Consider the following 27,352-nt stretch of genomic DNA (forward strand, 5'->3'; position numbering starts at 1 on the left):
CTTTGCCAAACGTCTCAACGTACGAGTATATGACTTAAAAGTATTTTTTTTTTTTCAAACATCGATATCAAAATATTTCCGGGACAGCTCCTAAATTGTGACTATTCTTCTATTATCATTAAAGACATCCAGAAATGTGTTTCTAAGATTTCATTCCCAAAACGTTCCCGAAGAGCAAGGGGAAAAGCGTCTGATGTCTCCAAAGATAACCCAAAGTTGATTTCATTTTTGAAAAATAATTGGGGAGAGGGGAATGAATCACAACCGCTCTTTAGCTTCATTTTACCAAATTTGCCTGAAAATGGGAATTTTGATGTGATTTTTAAAAAAATCTCTTTAGGTGGACTTTTAGGTTTCAGTTAAACCTTTCGTCCTATCATCTCTAACAGCAACAGTTGACTAAAACTGCGTTTCTAAAACATCAAGTCGGACAATTTTCCGGATCCGCCCACATCCGTTCTTCTGATTCAAAGAGTCTAAAACTTTTAAGGACTTATAACTTTTGGTGCCTATATATTGGCATGAGGAGGCAGCTAAAAACCACCATCTTGTTGGGCATCGGCTTCCCCTCCTTAACGCGCCGCGCCCATGCTATTGAATGTTTATTGAAAAGAAAACGAGCTGATGTGTGCATCACATGACTTCCTTTTACACCAATTTAAAATAATTTCCCCATTACTGGCAATTTTAAGGTGATTCAACAGTTAACTCTCTAAATATCACCAACAACGGCCAAATTGAAACCATATTTTAAGAAACTCGACAAAACGGCGACCAAAAGCTTGGCGATATATTACCAAGTGTTTGCCTAAATTATAGCTCCACTTGAGTTTGCATTGAAATTAACATTGCTTTCCCCCAAAAAAGATGTAAAAACCCTATTTGGAACCTCCGAATGCAACCAAAAAAGAAGGTGCACAACTAGACCCCACTAGGAGTCTACTTATTAAATTTCAACTTTCTATAACATACCGTTCTTGAGTTATGCGACATACAAACGCACATACGCAGATCCCCGCACATACGCACATACATACGTACGTACAAACGGACTTTACGAGAAAAATCGTTGTAATTAACTCGGGGATCGTCAAAATGGATATTTCGAGTGTCTATACGTTCTTAGGCACTTATTCGCGTGTGGTCGGGTTGAAAAAATAAACTCAGCATCAATTCGGGGGTGAGCAAAAATGGAAATTAAGATCGAATTTTGAGTGAAATTTTTTTCGCGAATACAATACTTCCTTTTTCGTAAAAAGGAAGTAAAAAAATAAATGTTGGTGTGGGGGGGGGGACGAACACTGACAAAACCACTTGAACCACTATTGCTTGATTGCTGGTCCGCTTCGCCTTCAAAAATTTACAATGTCGCCCTTGAGTAAAAAAGGCTTTAGACCCCTGCTTTAAATAAATATGTCAAGCACAACTAAAGAAACATATTCCAATGAATAAAAAAGAGCATTACGGTAATTCACGATTTCGAACATTTAAAAAATCCAGAGTTCGCACACTCTTAAGTTACGAGCCATTTTTTAAGAACATATACTCATATGTAACTCCTTATAAAGCAAACTGTTCTTCCTGGTATACTGGTGGCAGAGTCCTTACAGAATAGGACGCGGTGTGTGAATGAGAACTGTGGGGTTTTGAACTATTTTGGAAGTAGTAAGAGCAGTATTTACAAACAGAAAAAAAAGAGAAATTATTGGTATTTTGCTATGCAATGTGTCAAAAAAAAAAACTAAAAGTTCAGGAAAGTTAATGAAGGTTTTGTTACGTTGAAAAATACATGGTAACATTTCTGGTTCAACTTTGACTTTCATAAAACCTTTTGCACGCTACATGGTTGAAAAAAAAATTGAAGACTTTTTTTTAATATTTAACGTAAATTAGAACAAGATTTTCTAAGGATGACTAAGTGCTGAAGTTCATCAGTTTTATTTGCAATGATTTTTATTCTTATTGAAGAGATAAATTACTAATATTTAACAATTTCTATCCTCAAATTAAGAAAATGAGAATCTAAACTCAACTCAACGAATAAATTCCATTGTTTCGTTAGATGACAACATTTATTTAAAAACTTAACAGCGAAGTGAGATTTAATTCAGTTTGTTTTTGCAGTATGTTTTTCGTTTTTCCCAGTAAATTAAGAAATAAACCGTGCTTCAATCTCTCTAATTGAGAAAAGGAATTTTTTCTTGTCAAGAACTTTATTGACTTTTCAGAATACATTTAAAACAGCTTGCAAATGCTAACTAAACTAAATAAATGAATTGATAGAAATAAAGTCGTAATTCATTATTTATTTTTTATGGAGGTTTTATTTTATTTTACTTTATTTTTAATTTTTTCTGAAATGCTTTTTTTTTTTGAGACATTGTTCTTCATAAATGATGCTTATTTTAGTGCTATAGAGATGAAATGTTAACATAAAACGCATGTTGTGAAACATGTTGAATCAAGTTGAGATTTTCTATACAAAAAATGTTGTAAAGTATTTTGTTTAATTAGTTCGCGTTTCCGCAAAATAACGTGCTAGAGGTATATCCATTCAATTTGATTGCTTCTATATGGGTTATTGTAACTCAGTTACAAAATATTTTCATTTAAATTTGCATAATACTTATGATTATAATTATTTGATGAAACTTTCCTATTCTCGCATGATTTCACATGAAATGGATGGTTCTGATTCTTTTTAGAAATGACTGTCTTGCACCATTTGTTTTGTCAATTAGAAGTTTTGTAACTATAAACAAAACTCGCAAATTTACTTAGAAATAGTAACTTTTTTACCAAAACATGTTAATTGCATCATTTTTTTCTTTTCCTTTTTCTTTTATTTATTTATTTATTTATTTTTTTTTTTTTTTTTTTTTTTTTTTTGCCGAAGAAAGTGTTCTTAGGAAATCAATCAGCTCAAACTTTTGAATAAAAATTGTACATTTAATTAAGTCAAAAAAAAGTCTCGTCATTGCAGAATTTGTCGTTGAACATTCAGTTTAGTTAGCATTTGTAAGTTGTTTTACATAAGTATTTAATGCAATATAAAGATAAATAAATAAATATCTAAAATATATAAACGAATACCAGAGATTGAGAATATGCAGTTCCTTTAAACTTTTAAGCGGGTTGACCCGCCATTTATAATTTTGTATCCTGCGCATGGCCTCAAAATTGTGCACTTTTATTCTGTAGCTAGTTCTTACTATTTCTGCTTTCCTCTAATGTATCGAAGAAAGTACTGGATTCCTGAAACAATTGCGAGTCGTAACATATGAAATCCAGCATATGACTTTCCTTGAAAAATGCCGAGGTTCCAGCAATATATTTCCTCGAAATAGGTATATTTCAATTTAAAATTAGTGTTAGACCACTAACTATAGTTTTCACAGCTCCATTCTAATTTCATTTCCATCTATTACGTAGACAAAGAGCGGCATCACTGTTTTACACTTTATTTACATTTTATGTAAATTTCCTTTATATATATATATATATATATATATATATATATATATATATATATATATATATATATATATATATATATATATATATATATATATATATATATATATATATATATATATATATATATATATATATATATATATATATATGTGTGTGTGTGTGTGTGTGTGTGTTGAAATAAATTGGCGGTCGCTTCTTGACTCAAAAGTGAATGTCTTTTACTTGTAAGACAAAATGATTCACGGCAAATATTGCGCATAGCTTTTAAAGCTAACAATTAGCGAATATATTTCTTCATGCAAATGAAAGTTCAAAGATCTTCCAAGAGAAATAAAAGGATTGTATTTTAATTACAAGATTTTTCAACAGTTTGAAAGTAGCGCGGCCTATTGAACCTCACGGCTTCTGTGATGTCTTACGTTTTCACCTTGTTATGGGTTCTAATAAATGCTAAATGTACTAAACTGTTGTAATATTTAATTTTGATATCGGATAAAGGATTATCGTGCTTTATAGAAATATTTTTCCGTAAAAATTTGGATTTTCTATGAAGAGAACATGCTCGGCTGTAATTTCTCGATTTTTCTTTTTTTTTTTTTTGATAACAACCATTTTTTGTTTGAGTTACGAACTATAATACATCAAACAGAAAAAATAGTTTTTAAATTTAATCGTGGCATTTTCCTTTGGACAACTAATTTATAGTAATCAGTAAAGAAAACACATTATTCAAGGCTAAAATTTACTTGCCTCAAATTACACGTAAGTACTTCTTTATTACTAACTAGTGGTAACCGCACGGCTTTGCCCGTTATAGAAAAATTAAAAGGTCTTTTGGTTCGCCTGTATATTTACAAATAATGTATGTTGAATTTTCTCGCCAGTTGGCTTGTACCCATGTTACGGTTCCACGTTATAATAATTTCGTATCTCGCCAATTGGCTTGTGCCCATGTGGTGTTTCCACGTTATGATAATTTCGTAATTTACTCGTCCATCTTATGATATTTTTGTTCTTAAAATTGGAATAAAAAAAGAACCACATTGAATTTTCAAAAAAATCGCTTCGAGGTGCACACCCCCATGGTACAAACTAACTTTGCCAAATTTCATGAAAATCGGCAGAACGGTCTAGGCGCTATGTGCGTCACAGAGATCCAGACATCGTACAGACATCCTCCAGATTAAGAGACTTTGAGCTTTATTATTAGTAAAGTTATTAAAGCTGAAAGTCTCTCTGTCCGGATCTCTGTCTGTCAGAATCTCTGTGACGCACCGTTCAGCCGATTTCCATGAAATTTGATCCAAAGTTAGTTTGTAGCATGTGGGTGTGCATCTCGAAGTGATTTTTCGAAAATTCGATGTGGTTCTATTTCTATTCCTATTTTAAGAACAAAATTATCATAAGATGGATGAGTAAATTACGAAATTATCATAACGTGGGACCGTAACATGGGTACAAGCCAATTGGCGAGAAAATTCACCACACATCATTTGTAAATATACAGGCGAATCAAAAGACTTTTTAATTTTTCTATTACAGGTAAAGCCGTGCGGGTACCACTAGTGATTACATAAAATATCTGAAAATGTTATATTACTCGGGTTACTTGTGTAACTTATAATTGTTATATGAGTATAGCAAATGCAGGGCCTCTTTCTCAACGGCTGTGTATGCAAAATTTAAAAAAATATAACTGATTTCCATAAATCAAAATACAATTCATAATCACCAGAAAAAAATTCAAAGTACAACTATAGTTAACATGAACCAAAATATTTAAATCCCAGTCAATTAAATAAGAAGGAATCTGTTTTTAGTATCTTTCAAGAACTACAGTGCTGGCCAAATTATTAGACTAAAGAGTTTTTTTTTCTTTTTTGTACACTATTTGTACCAAAATACTATTTTTTTTACTGTTAAGGTACAGTACATACTGCACACTGATTATTACGTTATTTTAGCATAATTTACTGTTTGCAGGTGGCAGCACTGATTGTTTTGTTTATGTTCTTTGTTTATCTAAATACCAGAAACAATCAGCTCAAAGAGTTCACTAGTTATTTTTATTAGTGTGTTTTGTTATATTTAAAGTTAGTTTTAGGTAATTAGTGAGTATGTGTATGTGAGTACATATAATAGTATAATATAGAGTATATATAATAGCATAGACATTTTTTTACCTCCTTTTTTAAAAAGTTAAAAAATGGTTTAAAAGTTAAAAAATTGTGAAAAGTATGCCAAAAAGACTTAAAATGCTCATCAAGAACAAGGGAATGCATACTAAATATTAGATAATTATTTCACTGTTCGTTAGTGTCTATAGTTATGTAATTAATAAAGAATTTGCTTTTAAAAGTCTTAGTCTAATAATTTGCGCAGCACAGTAATTTCATGTAATTTTGTGATATTGTGTGATATGTGTGAAACAATATTTTGTGATGCATCACGCATTTTTCTCAAGAACTATATTATGTTTATTGTGCTGTAAGAGGTTTAATTACGAATTTTAAACAAAGTGCAGTTTTGAAATATGGTGTATCATATGAATTTATTAGATGTTCCTTTGTGCTAAATAGTTTATAGGGTAAATGGACCAGTCAAAGACATGCTTAAGACATCGCTCTCACGTCAACTCAACTTTTCGAGCCTTTTAATGTATTTAGAATTTTTAAACAATTTCGCTCTCATGCAACTACATCTCTTCTAACGTTTGGATGCTTCTGTGGATCCTCTAAGTTAGTCAATTCTTTTTTTAACCCGCGAGAACTCGCGGTACTTCTCGTCAGACGAGAGCTCGCGGGGGGCTCCGTAGGCCCGGAGTAGTTATTTCAGTAAATTGAGTTTGCAAAATAGAAAAAAAAAATGTGTTTTCAACACTGAATTATAGGTAGATAAACAGCCTCTAAAATATGTTTTAAAAAGTAAGGTTTGAGAAAGTTTTATGATACATGAATCTAAATCTTCTTATGAGCATGCCTGATGATCGCTATACTGTTCTGTGTCAATTTCTTCTTCATCATCTTCATTAAAGGGAGTCCTCATCAGTTGAAACCTCAACCAACGAGGTCTGCAACCTCTTCATTTCATCTTTGTAGCTTAAATAGGGATGCATTTCACAACCTCTTCCTTTGCATTCACAATCTGAAATGAAAAGCGTGAGCGCTCGCTCCGGGCCTCTGAGGCCCGAACCGGAATTTTCTGGGGAAAAGGGGGAATGTACATTCCTGAAAAGCATGTAGTCAGTATGTAGGTCACCTCGAACGTAGCTACTGTGGACCTCATTCATTTCCGTTGAAGGGGTGATTTTTGGCAGCGTATTTTTGTAATGACCGGGCTTGAGAGGCCCGTTGCGAGTCCTCCCGGGTTAATTGCTCAATTTCGAATAAACGCCCGACCCCCAGTAACAGGCAGCGACAAATAATGATTTGCAGTAACAGACAGAACGAGGAAAGGATGAGAAACATTCAAAAATCCTCTTTCCTCTTCAAAATGTGCAAAATTCAATTATTTTTAGAACTAAAGCTCTATTAAATTCAAATGAACGCAAAACATTAGCTAACCTCGTGGTAGCTGTGCATAACCTTCCAGCATTGCCCTGTAAAGACCAACTGGCTCATTAAAATCACCGGTAACACTTGATGGTTGCACCTTTTTCATGGGCCACAGTAACATCAGTTTTACTCGCCTAAAAGGCTTATTATTTAAATTTAAACTTATAACTATCTTGCAGGAAATATTCAACGTTAATTAGCAAAAATAAACAGATTACTGAATACACGTGTTTCGGGGTTTCAAGGAACCCCTTTTTCAGTTCAAAGGTGTGAGTTTCTAGATGTAAAGACACCCAGTAAAAGCAATAAAAATGGACAGCAGGCAGCTTAAATATCAAAATAAACAGTAAACGAAAGCAAAACAAGACAAACTGGAACTCAAAGTCATAGTTTATTGCATGATTCCCTCCCATAGAAAACCGTTAAGCAATAAATTTTATCAAAAAGACCCATAAACAACGTTGGATATTTCTTGTTATTCACCGGCACGAAGGTATTTATTTATTGCTTATGACTATCTGTTACTGTACCCTTGTCTCTTACTGGTGACTTTACCCTAAACGTAAGTAAGCTCATCTCAGAATTTTTTCGAAGGTCGGAAAAAAAATATGTCAAAAATAGAATATGTTTTAAATTTTAATAGAAAGGGTTATTATATTATTTTATGTAATATCAGCTTTAGTCTTATTTTATCATTCTGTTCACAACTTTCTGCAAGTAATTTAACGAGGCAACTTCAAACTAAAAGTAAACTTATAACTTCAGTGATTTACCCGCCACATCATATTTTAAATGATTCTCTCTGAGCCTTTAAGGTAAATTTCCATGCAACACAGTTCAAAATATTTCTTCTAGCTGCATCATGTATGAATAAAACAAAAAAAAAACTGAAATTAAGCAAACTGATTGTAATTTTACGAAAATATGTCACGTAAATAAATGATTTCGTAAGTTTTGAATTTCGTTTCGTAAAGGTTAACACAGCAAAGTTAACCTACACAGTATTATTTTATTCTGTAATGGAGTTAGAACACGATACTATTTTTTATGCCTTAAAACTTAAGGCTGCAAATAAAATATGCGCTTATGATAAATTGTATTGCAATTTTAAGTATAAAAAGCAAAATATATTCCCAGACTTTCTGTTGCTTTGGAGCTTACTTAATTACTTTTGATACTTCTTTTTTTTAGTTTTCGCTAATAATTAATAATAATTAATATTAACCCAAAAGAAATAAAAATATAAAACAAATTTTAATGTATTTTATTATTGTACATTAAAAAATAAAGAAAAAAAAAGCACATTAATTTGACTTTCTATAACTAGAAAATAAATCTACAAACGAGAAATTTTAAATACGAAAAACCTGTATGATCTATCCAGAAAAATGCACTTACAATTTGTTCTTTTAGTTTATTAATCTCAATTTTTAAAAAAATTCTGCAAAATTTCATATTTTCACCGATTTTAAGAAAATATTACATAAGTACAAACTGTATGAAAGAAAACTTTCGGTAAGAATTAATAAAAACTGTAAACACTTTTTTTTTCTCCTCCTCACAAAATTCTAGAAAACAAAAATTGTTCTTTTGCCGTGTGCTTACTTTTCGCTTGGGCTAACTCGATAACGATCTTTTGGACTTTATACCTCTTTTAGCAACAAAGTCCAGTTGATCTCAAGTTTTCGTTTTTCTTTCGATGTGTGCGTGGAAAGAGAAACCACCTAAGGACTTTTATATCTGAAATCGTTTTTTGTATGTATCAGGTTCTTGGAGGAAAAAAACTTGAAAATAAAAGACTATCCATTTAAGGAGAAAAAATATGTGTTTTGTTTCTTGTATTAATAAAACTACTCGGTTCAATTACTTACACATTTCTTGGAAAAGTTTGGTTTTTTTCAATTAAAAAAAAAACAAATGTACAAACAAAGAAACAAATTAAAGTTGTTAAAACATATCTTGTGGTACTTTTTTTATGGTAATACAATGTCTGCTTTATTTGCTTAGAGTTATGAACATCTTGTATAAGTAGAGAATTGAATTTTACTAAAATTTTCTTTTGTTCTTCTTTCTAATGGAGCTGCGTTAGGCGTCTTAGCCTTTTGCAGACTTAATGCGATCCCCCGATATGGCATCCAGTCTTTCATGTGCCACCGTTATGGCGTGTATGTCAGTGGTACAGATAATTTTTTCGCCATAGTCTCCCCCAGATGGATGCACCAAGGCTATCTTCGATGCGAAATTGCATCTTTTTTTTGCTAAAGATACGTTTTAATATATACATTTTAGTACTAACTTTTGTTGGCGTTTCGCACGTTAGTCTTTTTTGATCCTAATTCGATCCCCTGACATGATATTCAGTCTATCATGTGCCACTATTAAGGTGCGTATGCCAATGGCACAAAAAATTTCAAGGTCCAGTTTCCACCAGATGGCGGCACCAAGGCTGTCTTCGATGCGAAACTGCAACATTTCTGTTAAAGTTTTTCTTACGATACTTTAATATATTATTGCCTTTTTTTCTACTCGAGAGTGCCTCATATTAAAATAAATCTCCCGAGAGCGAAAATATATTTTTTTTTCCTAGATAACATGGGGCAGCACGGAAGGAGAAAAAGCATTACGAGGCAAGATTGGTTGTCATCTTTACTATATGATATTTCGTTACCATTCCGAAGTTTTTACAAGATTTTTTGGCATCAATTTTAGATTTTCTGGCACCAATTGTGCATTAATCCTCTGAAATAAGAAAAATCAAATAGAGCTAGCACGGGTGGAAAAATTGCAACGAGAGGATTCAAGGTGTAAGAGTTGAGTAAGCGCAAATACTGCTAGACTTAAATTCATATACTTGGAAGTGGTTATTTAATGTCAAAATTTACTAAAATATTTTTTTAACAGTTGACCCTTTATATTTTTGACCCTTATTTATCGTAAAACAAGAAAGATATTAATAAAGATCACAGAGAAAGTTTGTAAGATCTTGAAGAAAATAATAAAAACAGAGAGAAATTTGCAGAAGAGCCCTAAACAGAGGAAAAATTTTCCATCAAGAGAGATATTTCATCGCTTCTCTTAAATTAAAATACAATAGATCCCCCTTTGACTCCACGAGTCTTGTGTTTACTTTTGCAGAGATGCTTTCGTGTCACGAGTGTTTAACTTGATTTATGTTCCGCTCAGAAGTGTAGAGTTTCATTAGAGTTCTCAGTTTCCGGCTCTTTATGGCTGAAGTTATCATTATAAAGAATGAAATAGATGCTGTCTAAAGAATTTGCCCTTTTATTTCGAGAAATGAGTATATTTATGTAGTTATGATTCGAAGAAATATTGTTGTTTTCTCCAAAGGAATAAGGATACTTTGCAGAGACCGTTTCCTGATATGAGATTAAGTATTGATTTTTCCAAATAATGGATTTTATTTTCTTTTTCTGTGAAGGAATACATTGCCTTCTAAATCTAGTGATATTTTATCATTCCTTCGCGAAGAGGATCGTAGTATAATCAAAAATATAGTAGCGTGCTAGAATAGTGTAGTTAATTCGGATTCGTAAATAATTAAGAGAGGTTTAATTACACAACCAAAACATATTGTACGTTCATATAAGTTTAACTCAGAGCAATATAAAAGAATTTCAAACAGAATTAAACAAACCTACTTTTTTGTATGTCATTAGCCCGGGTTAACCCTCTTTTCATTAGCCCGGGTTCAAATTCAAAGGAAGAGCTGGGGACAGCAATGTGGCAAGCCACATGGAGTGACTTTTCGATCAAAATGTGTCTCATAACTAAAACTGACTTAAACATAACAATGGATTATGCCATTTCGAGAAAAATTGTCTAGTTTTTGTATTGCGAAAAATATAATGTGTAATACCTTTGAAAAATTCTAGAAACATTTTTACACGTTGGAAATGGATCTACTGAAATATTCACATCATGTATCATATCACATTCTTACTCCAAGCCCTTCAAATGTATCTTTTAAGAGATAAACTAAAGATATGACTTAAGGGAAATTAAAACAATAAAGTTAATATTGAACAGGCTTTAAATTCGTCTCTCAAACTATTAGAAAACATACTTCTGTAAATAACAAATTTTATTGCTTGTTAACCAGAAATAGTTTGAACTCGGACATTTTTATTTTCAATACATAAACGAGCAGCCTTACTTTCCCATCTTAATACCAAACTCATTTTTTTCCATTTTAAAGACATTTTAGACACTAGCTAGACACTAGCTGCTTTTCCCGACGTAACACGGTCCACCTCAAAAAACAAAATTTTTGTCAAGTGAAGCTTGAAAAACATTCAGGCTTACATAGAAGGCAATAAATGCAAAATGTCCCATCTACGTGAAGAAAAAAACAATTCATGACTAAAATTTTAATATAAAACCCCATTCGATTTTAATTAACTCCAAAAAAGTAATCAATTTTAATAATAGGGAATAAGAATTCGTTACACAGATTTTCAGGGGTAGGACGAGAAACCTATATATGAACTCCCGAACATCAATAGACCTCTGCGCTAGGTTTGGCAAAGATGAGGCGAAACTGTAAATTTGTGTAAGGAACAAGCACACATAAACGAACATATATTCCTTTTTAAGTATATACAGTGAAGCACCGTTTATACGTTTATCTTTTATACGTTTTTATCAATTACAGTGAAGCACCGTTTATACGTTTCTCTTTTATACATTTTTATCAATTATACGTTTTTAAAATTGGTCCCTGCAAAGTCTAATACACATTAACCTATTAAATGAAAAATTATCATATAAGCTTTGTGCTACAATATGATTAAGGTGAAAAAACAACGTAAATAAAGCACAAATATTCGAGAAAATGCAGCATATAGCTATTTCAAGGCTACAATGGAGCCTCTTCATCAGTGCAAAAAGCTCACCAACACAACCAGAAGTTGCAAGAGAAGTTGCGAGAGAAGTTCTCTCGCAACTTCTGGTTGTGTTGGTGAGCTTTTTGCACTGATGAAGAGGCTCCATTGTAGCCTTGGAATAGCTATATGCTGCATTTTCTCGAATATTTGTGCTTTATTTACGTTGTTTTTTCACCTTAATCACATTAACCTATACCTATCATACGTTTTTTCGTTTGTACGCTTTTTTCATACAGTCCCTTCAAAAACGTATAAACGGTGCTTCACTGTATATGGATAGATACATAGAAGATTTAATTTATTTAATGTATTTTTGTTTACTTTAACGACAAAGTAGGCAAAAGCAATTCCGTTTTAATTTGCTATAACTATACCTTCACATTGATTTTAGATTATAATCTGCTTTTTAAATTCCACAGAAATTATAAAACGAAAAGCTCATTTATATTCTTGGGAAAGAAGAGTAAACCATGTTTTAAAACATACAACAAAATAGGGAACTTAATTTATCTATGCATGAGCTTAAACTGCATAAAACGGCAAAAATTGATCTGCAAAAAATCAAATACATTTTTCAATTGCATATGAGATAGTGAGAAGCAAAGGGATGTAAGTGGCAATATTAAAAATTCGGAGATAACCAGTAGAAATAATAGATGGATCTCTCCTCTCTCTTGGGGAAAGATATAGAACTAGTAGCCCTGGAAGATGCTGTTATGCAGAAAAAAAATCAATTAAAGCCTACCTAGGACTTTATCTTTAAACGCGTTTTACTCAATACTTGAAAATGTCCACTCACATCTCTTTGCTTCTCACTGCCTCATATCTCTTATATCCTACTTTTACAACACAAAAAAAAATGTACTTAGTCAAAATTTACTTTACGCATTTAAATTGAGTTATGATTTTTTTACATTTTAATACGTAATGGCAAACAAATTTACAAAAGGACATTTTTTATCAAAATGTCCTCCTAGATTCACATCATTTACATTTTTAAATTATTACTATTTTTAAAATTAGAAAACGAGGATAATTTTTATTACTGATGACAAATATGTGATTTAAAAAAAATAACTTGATTTCAAAAACAAATATATTTGAAACCAATGGTCCTTTTATTGCGAATATAACCCATTTGACGAAATTTTACAATTCGCATTTATGATATTCATTAAACCAGTTTACTTAAAATAATTTAAGTTTCTAATGCAAATAATTTTCAAATAAAAAGGGGTTTTCCTTTTTTCTACAGTTGTATTTTTTTTGTCATCAAAAAATAGAAACATACTTTTGATTTATATGCGCAACTTGCAATAAATAATTACTTTCACATAGCCAGCAAGAAATTGTGCTTTTACACATTTTGTTGTTATTTTCATAGTTGAAAATCAATTGCTTCAAATTCTAAAATTCGAATAATTAGTACTTAACTTAGAATCTTATGAGAATAATATATATATATATATATATATATATATATATATATATATATATATATATATATATATATATATATATATATATATATATATATATATATATATATATATATATATATATATATATATAACAAAAGAGATTCTAACTTAAATTACGTACCTACAATAAAATCTACATAAATGGCAAAATTATACCATTTGCCAGCACATGTTGGCCATTGGCAAAAATACGGTAGACCTACGTACTTGAATGTAAAACAAATTGTATGCTTTCGTGTTTTTTTTTTTTTTCCAAAACAAATCATTTTTTAAGTACATTCCTAAAATGTGTTTTGCAAATATAACAGTCAGATTGATGTTATGTCTATGTGCATACTATAAATAAGATAGAGATTAATATAAACTATTTTCCTCATAGAGCATTAAATCATACTATTCCCATAGCTGTGCAGCAGGTGTCGACTAATATAGTGACAGTATCAGGTAGAAATTGATGGTCGGACTATTTGTCTTTATAAGCTTGACAGATTATATCTTGCTTAGAACTGAAGTTTCTCCAAAACTTCCAATCAATATCCAAGTTAAAATCACACAGCAGTGACTGAGCTTGTGCAATTAAGAAATATGAATTTTGTAGAGACATATTTCTGTATGCATGAAGATTACTATAAAATGATAAATAAGCATCATTTAGATTTTGTTTTGATGTGTGGGCGATTTTATAAAATTGTTCAAAATAATATGAACTTTGAAATTAGATAAACTATCAACTCAACAACCAGGCTTAAATAAATAAATAAATAAAACATCATCCAAAAAAGTTTCCCTCCCAAACAATGAATACAGATATTAAAATACTTTTAAGAAATTAAATCGAGAAAGATGGATTTAAAAAGCGTAACCATGGAAACACAAAATAAAATAAGTTTAAAGAAATTAAAATGCGAAAGAAAATGGTTAAAAATTTAAGTGGACATGAGATTTTTTGAACTTGATTTAAAAAGGCTTGTAACTTTTTTTTTCTTTTCGAGATAGAAGCCTATTTTTTCGACAATAGGTCGAGATAGATCTGGTGTAAAAAATGTCGCTTTTTCCAATGGTGCCAAATAGAAAATTGTGGGACAATTCCTTCACTTTTTATTAATAGATTTAATGACAAATGTAATAACTAAATTTCAGCTAAGCCTTAAAAAAAAATCGAGCTAAAAACGCAAATAAGTCCCGCTGTAATTAAATTAGAGCATTGAAACAAATTGCGTAGAACGCGGAAAGTTCTATTCTTTCCAACGATATGTAATAATAATATATGTGCAAGTAATTTTTCACCTCCATATTCGGGAATTTATGTGACGATTGAGCCTAGATTGGAATAAAAAAAAAGAACTACTCGTCGAATTTTTTGAACCGTCCTGCAATTTTTCCGGGGCTGAAAGAAAGATACTGTGAAAATTTCCGCGAAATCGGCCGGGTAGTTCTCGAGTTTTGCGCGTTTTAACAAACAGACACTTTTTGGAGACTTCATTTTATACTATGTAGAGATAATAATACTATTATTATTTTGCTTAAAATAAACAAAAAAAAATTTTCTGTACCTTAAGTAGACTCTTTTCACTACACTGAAGTAAAATTTTACAGAAAGAAAGATTAGGTTTTTTTGAGCAATCACGATTGCTTATTGTTCTCATTTGACTGTTTTTGAAGTCCTTTGATTTTTCCCACCGCCACCCTCCGCACCATCACCGGCGTCGGCCGGCCTCACAATGCTGCACCTATAGCGAAAGCCGTCTCCAGGTTGGATCCATGTCCTACACACACTCGCATACATACACAACTACACACACACGCACGCAAACGCATACACACACATACACCTACACACACATGCAAACACATACACACATACAAACACATATACACACATACACACAGCTACCCACACATTCATGCTTGCACACAGACACAAACACATATGCCTACACACACATACACATACCTCCCCCCACACACACATTCATACACACAACTACCCACACACTTATGTCAGCACACAAACACAAACACACATACACATAACCCGTACATACAAACACACACGCCTACATACACACACTCGTGATTGCGAAAAACATAATTTGAGTTCAAGATGTCAAAATTCAAATTATTTTTTTTTTTTTTAATTCTTGAGAATTTTCGCTTGCTTCTTCATCTCATATATGACGAGAGGGAAGCCGTCTTTTCTCCATTACATCATTTTGCAAAAAGATTTAAGATATAAGAAATATTTGAAGACTAATGTCTAAAGCGTTAGATAGTTTTGACTTAGAAATCTCAGGGATATGGCCTCAACTGTGACTAATGTCCGTTTTCTACGAGAAGGTACTTGAATCCTCCCTCATCGCGTGGTATCTGAGGATTCTATATCGCTGTTTTTGGCAGAAGGTATATTCGAATCATAGCATTTTGTTGTAAAAACAGCAGTTTTAAAAATGTAGGAATAACTAAAATGACAACAGAGAAGTGAAGCAAGTGATGTAAAGGACACTTAGACTTTTTTGCTCATTAAAATGCACGCCCAACGTAAAGATGTCTGGTTTTGTTTCCTTTAGACGCGCGTAGATTGCTTAACGATCATCCCTGAGTAAAATAGAACTCAGCGCTTTCGAGGAGGCGTGGTGAAGTGCCTTCTAGTGAAAAACGGACAATACATGTATGTCAAATTTAGCGAATGCGTTTGGTGCTAAAGGCTTCAATTCAAACTTTCATTCTATTTTCAAAACTTTCATGAGACTTTAGTCTCAGTTTCTGACCTAGAGATGAAAAAATCGTCCTAAACGACGCTTTTTTATCTAGCGATTGAAGGACCCTTAAAGTAATCACTGAGTTTTTGAGTGAAATAATTTAAATTTAGTCTAACAACCCGAGTAGATGCATGCAAAATTTTAGCCAAGAGCAAAACAGGTTTTCATTCTTTCAGATTGAAATCAGTTTCTTTCCGGGAAGTCAGATCATTCATCAGGTAGGATTTCCTTGCAGCCATCCCAATGCTTCCAGGTTAGGTATGCCACAATTATAGTTGGAGCAATTTCATTCACTAAAAATCTGTATTTTTGTAATGATATTTCTCAACGAAGACTTTAAGCAAACATATAAAACTTGAGCAGTTGAGAATTATTTTTAAAATAAAGTAACAAGCAAGAATTAACATCATTATTATTTTTTGAATTAATTCTCTTTAACTCTTAAACCATTAGAATAAATATTTTGTGAAGAAGACAATTACTAATCTTCTTTATTTAAACAGCTTCTGCAGCCTGTCATACGTATTATATAGGAAGTTCTATAATGATTATTCTATTAAAAGCATTTTCGGGGACAATTACACCGTCCGTCCAATGATGCGAAAGATTTATTGTTTGGCTTCTGTCATAATGATATATTTTCTCAGGCCCTAGACCTCTAACTCTAAAATCGATCAAAATGGGATGTTTCCCGATATCACGGGACGCGGAAGCGTCCCGCCCCGCCAAGAAAACCAAACGTCAGCAGCCAACAGAAGCAAATCCACCGCCAAAGACAAAAGAAAATAAAGCGACCAAGAACAAGATTACGCGACAGAACAAATTGGGTTTTTTTGGGTTTTTCACCCCTCTGTATCTCAGCCCCATGAAGACCCCCGGAGTTGATTTTTGGTACACTCAATTTCTAGTGGCCCTTGACACCGTAAACCAAAATACAATCCCCTAGACTATCAGGGGGAGGAGGTATTAAAGTTATAAAATCGCTGTTCCAAAAAGTTTTCGCTTTCTTTGACAGGGCTACAGCCCAGACGAAAAAAGGAATCAAGCTGAAATTTCGCACACACATTCTTTGTGCCCTACTGATGTGTCTTTTGCGCCATTTGACCCCCCTCCCCTTCCCCCCTCGTTTTTAACCCCCAAATTGTACCTTCCCGGGGTTCTATCACAGCCCCCCGGGGGGCTACGGTAATGATTTTTTGTATACATATTCTTGGGGGGCCATTGAGTACATATGCAAAAATTCAACCCCCAGGGACATCATGGGCCGGAGTAATTAAAGTTTGAAAATCACTAATTTTCCCTAAATTCTTATGTACTTACTCTCACCTCATAGGGTTTGTTTATCTCGGACTGCAATTGCAAGGTTAGAACAGATCTAACAGTTATTCCAAAGTTGTCTTAGGAAATGAAATTCAATCAAGACTAAAACATATCCAACACTTGCAACTGGACGTTAAGTCGCGGATATCACAAATTTGCCACAGCGACTGCGCATGCGCGCAGACTTAGCTCATTGGGCTTTCTGTTTTCAGATTCTATGTTGTTTGTTTATACTCAAGCAGAGAAACAAATTAATGAATGAGATTAGAATGCTGTCCTCCCCCCCCCCCCCAGTTTCGCCGATACAAAATTTCTTTTCTTCCTGTTTTTCAGTTTTGATATATTTATGGAAGGAAGAAATTTTAAATGTCGGCGCGAAACTAGGGTTAAACCATTACAATATTTTACGTGATAAATTATATGAAACTGTACGCATATGAATACGGCACATATAACTTTTTAATTGAAAGCGAAAAATAGTACTTTTTTATTGATTTGCTTATTTTCTAAATAAATGGATTTTTCACAAACAATACATAATGAATTGAAAATATATGAAATACGTGTGTGGATATCCGTGCTTTGCAGTAATTTGTTAGCTGAAAAATTTTTTGCAATTAATTTAAGCAAGGCTTTTAATGAGCTTAGTCCGCGCGCAACATGCGCATTTGCTATGGCAAATTTGGGATATCCGCGATTTGACATCAAGTAAAGTTGTATAGATCTTCTGACACATTCAAATTTAAAATATTTAATGGCTTAGTTTTTTTTTTTTTGCTTGGTGATAACATGCGTTATTTCGTTTTTTAAATGAACTTTTAAACAAAACTAGGTATTAAACAAGACAAAGACTTCTATCAAGAAAAAGATAAATCACCAAACAATTAAAATTATCCCATAAAACGTAAAATAATTCACGATTTAAGAAAAAATGCAATTAAACAAAAAGTGAAATGCTAGACTAAAATAGTCCTCAAGCTGTAAATTATTTAAAGAAACCTTTATGAAAATGTTGAATAATCTGTCAAATAAAGAAACTGTAATAGAATTTATTGCGAAGTTGTAAAATACTCGAAAGCAATATAATTTAAAATGTAGTATTTTATTATACAAGAAATTTTCTTTGCAACAGAGAGAAGATACAAGAATTGTAATAAAATTTAAACCGCCCAATTCTCGCAAAATGAACATAGAATCTTAATAGTCAGAAAATAACTTGACGTAAAATTAGGCTAGCCATTATTGTTACTTAAAAACACAAAACAGCGTTGTTTCAATTGAAACTTTTTTGACTAATGTTCTCAATTCTAAAAATACAGACAAAGTAATAATATCAATGCAAAAAGATGTGATATCTCATCAAAAACAACCCTGTTGTAAAAATTTCCCCGCCAAGAAAACCTTTAACTTTTCCGCACAAAAAAGAAAACCTGCATCCTAAACCCAAAAACCCTCAGTCATAAAAAGATATGATATCTAGTTTGCCCGCCAAGTATCTGCCAAACTATCATCCTCCCTCTTCTCCTTTTTCATCACAGCTACTTCCATTAGAACCTCCTCCCACCTTCAACTCCTCAGAAATATGGATAGATCTTCTAAATTGTTTATCTTGTTTGATGGGAAGCTTTTTGCTCACCAAGCAACCACTCTTCACTTTGAAAAGCTTCCCGCCAAACAAGATAAACAATTTAAAAGATCTATCCATATTTCTGAGGAGTTGAAGGTGGGAGGAGGTTCTAATGGAAGTAGCTGTGATGAAAAAGGAGAAGAGGGAGGATGATAGTTTGGCAGATACTTGGCGGGCAAACTAGATATCATAATTTTTTATGGCTGAGAGTTTTTGGGTTTAGGATGCAGGTTTTCTTTTTTGTGCGGAAAAGTTAAAGGTTTTCTTGGCGGGGAAATTTTTACAACAGGGTTGTTTTTGATGAGATTATAATTTTACAAACATATTTCTCGTTTTCTAATTTTTTTGTTATTTTATCTCTTTATGTTACTTTTTAATGTATGACACTAGATTAGTGTCAATTTAATAGCTATCCTTTTTTAAATGTAACTCTATTGGATAAAATAACGCAAATCGTTTTCTGTTCTAATCTGTTTATTCACAATGTACTATTCCTTGGCATTATATATGAAGTTCAAGAAAGAAAGTTAATCATAAGTAGAGTCTATTTCAAGTAATACTATTTTTCACTAAAAAAAGGCTGAAATAATATGCTAAAACTTTAACAGTGGTAACCTTTTTTTTTTTATTTGTGCCACCAGGTTCTATTGTTCTTCAATAGAATCAACCCAAGTTGTGTACTATCCAGTTTCAGCAAATTGTAAGTCGAAAGACATCTGTACCAGCGCTTGTTCTGCCGATAGCTCAAATGGAATCGTCTACTGCAGCAGGAATCTCTAAAAATCGTAGATTCCATGAAGTGATTTCTTTGTTTTGGGAATTAAGTCAAAGCCACTAGGCTTATGTCTTTTTGATTTTAACCCTATTGCTAAGGTGAAAGAACTAAATCAGAGTCACTAGTTCTAATGTCTTTTCGACTTGAATCTTATTCCTATGATGAAAGAATTAAGTCTCTGTCACTAGGGCTTATATCATTTTAATTTTGACCTTCTTCCTGCGGTGAAAGAACTAACTCAAGGTCAATAGGGTTTATGTCTTTTTGACTTGGACCATAATCCTAAGATAAAAGCATTAAGTCTAAATCACTAGTGCTTATGTCTTTTTGACTTTGACCTCCGAAGTAAAAAGAAGTACTTCTTGGAAATTCTTTTTGAAACTGTTCCGGATATTCCTGAGGCAGTAGACCACTCCATTCGAACTACCCATCGAACAGGCGCTGTTACAGGTGTCCTACGATTTCTAAACTGGTTGCACACAATGCTGGTGACTATATTGAAAGACATCAAATCTTGGTAACATGTCTTACCTTTGTATTCGGTATAAATAAATAGGTGTCATTATTAAAGCCCAAATCGTCGTAAAAAAGTATAAAAGTGTAGATTATAGTGATTTTGTTGTTGTTGTTGTCGTGTGCCAGTTAGGCTGGCAATTTGGGGTGCGCTGCTTCACTTTTCCAACTGTACCGTAATTTGGTGTGAAGTCCGACTTCTACAGTACACACATGCCATAAAGACCCGTTTATAGGGTAGGCAACCATTCACAACATAACAACACATTCACACAAAGGAAGGACAAGGACAGGAGAGAGAAAGTACGTCCATGCCCGAGCCGGGATTCGAACCCGGACCTTCCTGTCACAGTCAGATATCTCTGACCACTACACAAGGCAGGTGGCAACAAAGTGATTTTAAAAATATAAATAGCAAGCATTGAAAAATAAGAATTAACTTACAAAATATTGCATGCGCATGTTTTGGATTACAAAGAAACTTTTTTTCAGTAAGCAATACATAAACCCTAGGACTCAAAGACAGTTGACAAAACCCAGAATTATGAAAAGAAAAACCTATTTTCAGTCGACAGTCTGTGCTTGATTCAAATAAGTTCTGAATCAAATGCTAGAAGCCATTTTTTTTTTAAATTTGGTTTTGGAGTTCTACTTTTACGGTGTTAAGTAAAGTAATGGTACGCAAAAAAATTTGCCAAATGAACTTTCCTTGCCACCGCAGGGGTCAGATTGGGCGCCATAGATTGCTGTTTTTTAACAGATGAAAGGTTTGAAATATACTGCTCTCTAATCTATATTTTGCGAATCGTAATTTAATCTCTTTTATTGGTATTAATACTTATGATGGGGCACGATCTCACCTCGTGCTGGCACAAAATCATCCCATACAACGGTATAAGAAACTATAATTTCTTCCTTAAAATCTTCCTTTTTTCATCTTTTCTTTTTTGACAAAGATAGCTATAAAATCCCCTTAGACCTTGAAGTAATACTGACATTAATAAAAGTTTAATCTTGTGAAAGTAATCTGTTGACTCTTATCAAGCAGCTAAAGAACATAATTAAAAATATTTTTACTTTACAAAACACAGCTATTCATTATTAAAAATGTAAACTAATAATAAGTTTTGTAAAGAGTGAGAAAGGAAAATCTCTATCTCAGAAAATATTAGTCTGGAAAAGTACCTCTTTGGTTAGTCGTTGAAAGTATTCTTAAATTGCAAGTGTTTTTGGTGTAGTCTAGTGTGTAATTGCATCATTTTTTCCTCATGTTTTACTGCAAACACAGCTTGGCAATCACATGTATTTTAGATCAGAAACAAACGAGCTGCTGTATTACACACCATTTTTGATGATGTTGGAAAAAGATAATGTGTATTTTTATTGAATAATCGCCATTACTTGCTTATTTGTTTTTTCTGATTTAAACTTTTTTTTTGTCAAGCTGTAACATTTCCATTGATAAAAATTTGCATTTAAACTGAAGCCGTTGAGAAATATTTCATGAAGTGTTGGTTAACTCAAATCAAATAAGATTTTATTAAACTTTATAACGAGATAGCATTCTAATAAAGATAAAAGCGAAAAAAAAAGAAAGAATAAACACATATATCGAAACACAAAACTCGCAATGCAGTAAAATCATGATCATCTAGAAAATATACAATAAAAAGTAAAAATGTAAATTTTTGCACGAAATTTGTTGCACCATAAGTGCAAGCTTCTCTAGAGAGTAGTAGGAAAGCAACAGACCCTACCAGTCAACTAAATGAAATTTTAAGGGAAAAAACTTTGTTTATAAAAATAAAAAATAGACATACAAAAAGAAAATATATCTCTACATTTGTAATACTTATACTAAATTTATTGCAAATTTTTAACAAAGAGACATTTTGCGTTGCAAAATATTTGCTGACCTTCCTAACATTTGTAACATCACTTACTAGGTTTTTATAGAGTCTTGAAAAACTTATTTCTATTTAATAAATAATTTATGCATACAGATTAAGTGTATTAGCACATAAAATGAAGATTTAAAATGACTCTCTAAAAAGATTAAAAAATTAGCGAACGTAAACTTAAAAAAAAATTTAAAAAAAAAACATGATTAAACAAGATCTAGAAGTATAGACAATTACTCTATTCTTTCAATTTTAGATGCCGTGTAGTTGAAGTACATAAGGAAATTAACGAAATTTAATTTCAAAACTTTTTTTTTTTTTGTTACGCAAACACTTTATTTTTGACAAAACCATTTTTGAACAGAATGCCCCCCTCCCATCAGAAAAAAGATACAAGAATCTGATGAAGGAAAAAATAACTTTGTGTTTATTTCGTTGATTTCTTGTAATTGGATTAAGGAATTAGTGCTTCAAAACAACGTTTTTAAAGGATACAAATTTTTTTTAAAAAGACATTTTCTTTTATTTTAACATCGCATAAAACTTGGCAGAAATAAGATTAAGAATTTCAACCTAATTCATAGGTCAATTGAAGCAATATATGGACGAAATACATTACTTAAATGTATTACTAAAGCTGTAAAAATAGTAATTACATTGCATTATAAAATTTTTGCGGCGTTCTTTTCGAGAAAAAGAATGGCAAATGATTGCAAACGATGCTGCTAGTTGTTGTGTCTATAGTTAATTAGTTAATAAACACTAAAAATAAATTATATGCCATTTTGCAAGAATGATTAAGTTTCAGCTTCCGACACTTTTACAGGAAAATGCATATACGAGTATTATGGTTTATAAAATTCTGCAAGAAATTTGCAAAATTTATTTTGTAGCCTGAAGTTACCTGAAATCTGCAGAATTACTCAAATATTCAAATTTCAAACCGCGACAACCATATGATTGGATCAATATCAGCATCGTGTTTGTAATGTTTTATCTTCAGTTTTATATACAAATTGTTAAGGAACTCGTTGTGGGTAGGTCAATCTAAGTCGGATATGTACTACAACGTAAATTTAAAATGACAGAAGTCTTTGTTAAAACTAAATCATACTCGAAATGTTGCTTTGTGGCTTAAAAAATGCTAGTATCGTCCAACCCTTGTGAAAACAACTGAAACGTTTAACACGTTTAAAACGTGTTAAAACGGTTTATACTGATCAGCTCTCACAATATTGGACATTTTAATGTGACTCAATGATTAATTCTCTAAATATAGCCAATAATGGCCAAATGAAAACTAAATTTTTAAAAAAACGCTAAATTTGTCTCCAAGTTGGCGACAAAACATGGCGGTAAGCATTTGAGTAAGCATTTAATTAAAGCGAATTTGGTAAGCATTTAAATTAATAATGATTTCAACCCAAAAAGGTGTGAAAGACACACTTAGGAACATTCGAATACAATCAAAAGAAGAGGTGCACAACTTGACTCCACTAGAAGTCTACGTACTAAATTTCAACTTTATAGGACATACCGCTTTTGAGTTATGCGAGATACATACACACATACACACATACGTACATACATTCGTACATACAGACGGCAAGAGAAAACTCGTTGTAATTATTTCGGGGATCTTCAAGATGGATATTTTGTGTTTCTATACGTTCTTAGGCATGCATCCACGTGTAGTCGGGTTGAAAAAAAAAAAAAAAACTCAACATTCATTCGGGGGAGAGCAAAATGGAAATGAAGGCCTGTTTCTGGATGAACATTTTTTCGTGAATACAATACTTCCTTTACTTCGTAAAAGGAAGTAAAAAGGTCAAAAGTGTTATGTGGTTCATTGACGGCAACCTTTCCCTAAATTTTCTTTGATTCTCACTGCCTCATATAATCTTGTAGTTTTAAATAAGTTCGTGTCCTTGCAATGTTCATGGTGATAGGTAGTCCCAGACATTTTAAAACAGAGATATTTAAACTGAAGAAAAAAAACCCAGCATCGTTGCAGAGATGAGATTGACAAGATTTAATGATAAAAAACGTGAGAATAATTGCAAAAAACCGAGCAGATTGAAATCATACAGGGCTCTCCAACCTACGGCACGCGTTTAACATCTGGCCCGTGAGCAGATTTTTCACAGGACCGCGAGACGCTTTCAACGTGAAAACAACTTTTGTTTTGTTTTATAAAAAAAAAATATATTTTTTTAAGCGTTTTAAAAGAAAACAAAGCCAAGAAAATCTGAAACCACTACTAATCATAATCGTAGGGAGAGGGGGCAGGAAGGGGCGGCTGCCTCTTCCAAGAGGAGAGTCCTAACTTTCACTTTCCTCTCTACAGTCACCAAAGATACTTCAAAATTGCATTTTTGGAGCTTCAATTTTTAAAAAAGTCTGGAGGATAGTCGTTCACCGGTTATTTTCCCCTCATAACAAAAATTTCCCTAAATGATGTTTTGGTGATTTGAATTTCAATTTAGGGGAGAAATTCCGAAGGACCCTGTCCGAACGTGTCAACATAGCTTCGAATTGCGTTTTTGAAACTTCAATGTCAAAACATATCTGGATCAGCTACTGGTTTCTGACCATTCTTCCAACATCGTCAACGATATCCTGAATTGTGTTTTAGGGACTTTTTCTCAATAAGTTTCAAAAGAAAGCTTCTAAACCTTTATCATATCACCTAAGATAATCTATAGTTGCATTTTCAAATTTATTTTGTAGAAACGAAGACCTTTTAACTTTACAAAAGATACCTAAACTTCAACTTCATTTTTGAAAATGAATTTAGGCGAGTGAACTACAACCCCTTTATCTTTAATTTTAGAAAAATTGCATGAAAATGCGAATTTTTGTGTGAAATTTGAAATTTTCGCCGGAGGTGAACGCTGAAACTTTTGTCCCCCTACACATCACTAATAGCACCAAAAACTGACTAAAACTGCGTTTTTAAGACTTTAATTTGAAAAAAAAAAATCCGAGGGATATGACTCAATCCCCTCAGCTGGGGTAAAGGTGGCGGCGGCAAGTATTTGCCTGGCCTCAAAAAAAAAAAAAAAAGGTAAAAGATAAAAAGAAAGAAAGAAAAAATAAAGGGGCAGCTAAAACGGCTGTCTCGTTGTACCTTGGTTAAACGTGAACCCAGGCTACAGTCATGCTACTGAGCGCCGATTTAAAAAAAATTGAAAGTGGTGGGGGTGGGGGCTAGCATTAAATAAACCATCTGAATTGAAATATTTTTGAATTGTTGGCCCCACCTTGCCTCGAAAAAATCTTTGTTGCCCTTGAGCGAAAAATGTTGGAATTCTCTGATCTAGGACAAACTTTTGAAATGAAACAGACTGATATAACCTGACAATGTAAGGTGTACAATAATGCTGATTAGTATAATGAAATGGCAATAAATTTCTTGCAAGATGTGTTCCAGTATTGTTACGCAGTTCCTGAACATTTGTAAAGTTTTTCATTATGATATCTAGCTGAAATTTTTACTTGTATGCACTTGCTACAAAAGTAAATTTTCGTTCACTTAAAAGTCTACGCATTCATATCTAGTATATATAAAGTTTTTCCCCGAGACATATTCATTTTATTGATGATCCGTTATCTTATTTTTTATTTCTTTTAAAAGTATTGCATTAAAACTAATCTTTTCAAGCTCTCTGAACCGAGCGCCGTATCATAAATAATTAATGAGTTACAGGGCCTCTTAAGTCAAGCCTTTATTTGTCCTTGATACCCTGAAGTGCTTAATTACCCTTGAGCGCGAGTTTAAATGACTCGAAAAGAGTCCTAACGATGACATCTCTTTTAAACGTTGTTAATCTTGTTACTTCTACTTAGGAGCACAATTGTTTCAACCTCTCTGAACTAGAGTGCATGATTTCAGTCCTCTCGTTGGACGAAATTGTAATTCTTTGTAAAAGCACTTTTCGAGAATTCTGTAATTTATATTAAAATTATAAATGTAGTTTTACAAATGCATTGCGAAGTTTTAACTTCGTTAAAAGAACTTTTTGTTGTGTTCATCACTTTAGAAGATTTAAACATAAATAAGGTAAATTATAATTTTTATGCAAATTCCTCTTTTTGTTAAAAAAATGCTTTAATTAGTGAAAAAAAAATAATTTGAATTCTGAAATTTTGAATTCAAATTATGTTTTTCGCAATCACGAACTGAGGAAGAACCCTACTCATTGTAGTTATTGTTTCTAGAAACAGCTCCTGTCCCCCCCCCCCCAAGCCTGCCTCTCCTCCTGGGCGGTTACGTGTGCATAGTTGTGTGTGTAAGTGTGTAGGCTTGTGTGTGTGCGTAGACCTGTGTGTATGCACGTAGGTGTGTGTGTGTGTGTATGTGTGTGTGTGTATGTGTGTGAGCGTGCATGTGTGTAGGAGATGGACGCCTTCGACAAGGAGAAGCGGTTAGCTCAGGACCGGAGCAGTCGCGCCGCGACGTCTGCAGAGGACAGTGGACAGTGGTGCTGCAAAGGCTTCTGATCCAAGCTGAAAAACGCACGGAACATCAAAAACGGTCAAATGAGAACAATAAGCAATCGTGATTGCTCAAAAATGAATTTTTTGCAGCAATATAATCAGCTGTATAATAAAATTTGTAGTAGTATAGGGCAATTCCACGAGTAACTAACTGACATTTTTGAAGCGAAACCATATGAGGTAGTGAGAAACAGAGGGATGCAAGTGGCAAAATTTAAAATTTGTAGATAACCAGTACAAACAGTAGGTGAACCCCTCCTCTGTCTTGGGGCAAGACATAGTACTAGTAGCCCTGGTAGGTGCTGCTACAGCATGAATTAGAAAAAAAAATCAATGAAAGACTATCTAAGGCGTAATCTTTGTACGCGTTTACTCAAAACTTGAAAATGTCCACTTGCATCCCTTTGCTTCTCACTGCCTCATATGTATTTTGTCACATTCCACACAAAATATTTCTCATTTTAAAATTATTTTCTCCTCCTTTATTATTATTTTAAAACTGAATTTACAGGTACAATTAAATTCTCAAAATGAGTTTTGA

Source organism: Uloborus diversus, chromosome 9 (assembly GCF_026930045.1).
Source record: "Uloborus diversus isolate 005 chromosome 9, Udiv.v.3.1, whole genome shotgun sequence".
NCBI lineage: Eukaryota > Metazoa > Arthropoda > Arachnida > Araneae > Uloboridae > Uloborus > Uloborus diversus.